Below are 2,978 nucleotides of genomic sequence, written 5' to 3'. Positions count from 1 at the left end.
TTATATAATTATAGACTTTGCTCCTATGGTCTACAGTACAAAATCAATAGCACAGTTTGTCAGTTTCTAAATTGAGCTTGATGCTATTGTTATTGCTAATTTTTCTACTTTAGCTAGGATGTCATATCTGTTTTTTTTGTTGTTTTGTTTTTTTGTTTTTCTCCAGTACCGGGAACCAAACTCACAACCTTGCACTTGCCAGGCAGGCGCTTTTGCTGCTGAGCTAAATCCCCAGCTCCGGACATCGTATCTGTTGTAATCAGTTGTTCTCCCTTCTGTAAAACTAATGGGATGCTCTGGGATAATTACCACACCACAGCCTTACACCAAAGGACTGGGGGCTGAGCCAAACAGTTGCTCAGCCAAATTTTGGCAGAGCAGCAGCACACTCTTAATTAATTGGGAAGATAGGAACTTGGGACAGACACAAACGAAGAATCTCCTACACACAGAAGACATTCCTAGAGAACAGACTTTTCTAGGGAGACTTTGATATTAGTCCTCCACAAGGATTATCACAGAAAACAAAAAAACCCCACAAGGATTATCACAGAAAACAAAATAAAACATTTTTTGTAATAGAAAATGACAAGACAAAGAAGCAAAATGCAATCTCAGACTTCCAGCCCACCCAGAACAAGTCCTGGAGGCATTAACATAGAAAAAACTGGAAGACACACACCTGAAATTTCTGAAGTGATAGCAACCAAAGTAAAGAAACAAGTCCATGAGGCTATAGAGGAAATCAGATCAGAAATAATCTCTCAGATTAAAAAAAGAAATGTCAACATTTATAAAGGAATTTCTCAGCAAATCTAGAGTACAGATAGAGTTTAAAAAAGATGATGATGGGAAGAGAATGGAAACCATGAGTGATCAATATAGGAAAGAAATAGAATTCATGAAATGGAATCAAACAGATATCCAAGAAATTGAAAATTCCATTGAAAGCTGGCAAACCACTTGAATGAAACTGAAGACAGACTTTCAGACTTGAACACGTGATCATGACTAGCAATAATGAAAGGAAAGCTCTCCCAAAAATAACAAAAGATCAGAAAATAACACTTCAACAACTACAAGACGATGCAAAGAAAAGTACTACAAGAGTAGTTGGTGTCAATGAAAAAGCAGGAGTCAACACAAATGACATAAAAAATATTTCAGGAAGTTATAGCAGAAAATTTCCCAAGCATGGCAAAAAAATTTCGCATACAGTAAATGAAACATATGAAACTCCAAAGAGTGGGCACAGCAGCCCAGCCTGGAAGCACCCTGGCAGAGCAGGCTGCCAGGCCAAGGAGCCCAAGGGGCTGGCGGTGGATGAGGGCTCTGTGCTGTCCTTCATGATGAGCTACTGGGGACACTCCTCTCTGCTCTGTGTAGTTGCTAAGATGTCTAGGTGGTGAAGAGATGGCAGACAGTGTCAGAACCTTTCTCCAGGACCATAGTAGGGGAAGCAAAGATTCCATCTGGGGCATTTGTACCATCTCAAAGATAGATGCTTGAATCCAGCAAAAGAGAGAGGAGCAGCATTGTAGAAAGGCTAGTAGTGTCTTGGCTCAGAAGAGAACCCAGAGTATAGAGTGGAAGCAAGAGAGTGAGTCATGTATGGCTAGAAGAATTTTTCAGTGCTGTGCTTGGAATGGTGGAGTATTCTGGTTAAGCTTCCTGTTTTTTTTATTGAGTATTTATTCCTGTGCTTCAATCAATAACACCCGGACTGTTGGCGATCCATCCATACATGGAGATATTTGGTCTTGGCTGGAATTCTTCCTCATGTCAGTTTTCAGCACTCTTAGGGTGCTCCCCCTGTTTGTGCTTAGCAAAACTGTGAGTGCCATTTGGTTTCAAGGTATAACTGACCTGACATTTGAGGCATCAGGGAGAAAGCCTCAACCATTCCCCAATGTCTGCAAAATAATTGCTGACATGCTCTTCAACCTTTTGCTGCAGGTTCTTTTCCTTATCCAGGGGATGTCTGTGAGTCTTTCCCATTCATCTTGTTGGTCAGCTGTTCAGTCTGTTGCATATGTCCCTTCTCTACTCACTGTACTGCTTCCAGTATTGTTGGCTCAATAAAGGAATTGAAATGCATCAGCGGTTGTCAAACATAGAAAGGAATTGGCCTTACTACTTTGGATTTGGTCTGCCCTTGGCTTTCCTCACAGCAGCACATTCCTCATATATTATCAGTGGCTGCCTCTTCTCTATCCTTTTTTCCTTTATTCATCATCAGTGCCAATGAAGCAAAGATCCCTGGAAAATCATACCTTTTCCAGTTGTGCCTCTTCTCCTTGGTGGTCTTCTTAAGCAACAGACTCTTCCATAAGACAGTCTACCTGCAGTATGCGCTGAGCAGCTCCACCTCTGCAGAGAAGTTCCCCTCACCGCATCCATCTCCTGCCAAACTGAAGGGTGCTGCAGGCCAGTGAGTCACCTGCCATTCAGAGGCAATGGGTGGGATTGGAGGGAGGCTGTGGCAGCTCTTTTCTCTGTTCTCCTTCCCTGGCCAGGAAAGGCAGGACCCATTCTGCCAAGGGTCCTCTGCATAGTCCCTTCTTTTTGAAGCATTGGAACTTTTGTCTCTGGTGCATGTAAGGCAGAATCTTCCTGACACCAGTGTGTGGATTTTTAACACCATCATGAGTCTGAGTGGACTGCAAGTTTTTCTGTAGCTGTTTTCTAGCATTTGCCAGTCCCTGTATCTGGATTGATTGGAATACTTTGTTTTTTCCCTTGTGCCATTTACCCTCCTATTTGTCCTTTCTGCCTTCCAGCCTCTTTGGATGAATGAGTTTGTAATTCTAGCTGTTCTTTTTGTGGGTTTGTTATTTTTGTTATTCTGTGAAGCACATACATTGGATGTGGGAGGGAAAGGAGTACAGTGTCTCAGTTGCTCCTGGTCACTCCCTTTATAGCCATTACTGTCTTGTTTCTTGTAACTCAAGTTAGGTTTTGGTCTATCTTGCTCTACT

General features: G+C 42.2%; 1 pseudogene; it reads left to right on the top strand.

Annotated features, from left to right (window-relative positions):
- Positions 1 to 1,364: 1,364 nt before the first annotated feature.
- LOC102003591 lies at positions 1,365 to 2,435 on the top strand (annotated as a pseudogene).
- The last annotated feature ends 543 nt before the right edge of the window (positions 2,436 to 2,978 follow it).

Source organism: Chinchilla lanigera, unplaced genomic scaffold (genome assembly GCF_000276665.1).
Source record: "Chinchilla lanigera isolate Chin_1 unplaced genomic scaffold, ChiLan1.0 scaffold00041, whole genome shotgun sequence".
NCBI classification, from domain to species: Eukaryota; Metazoa; Chordata; class Mammalia; order Rodentia; family Chinchillidae; genus Chinchilla; species Chinchilla lanigera.
This window is presented reverse-complemented; position numbering and strand designations above follow the sequence as displayed.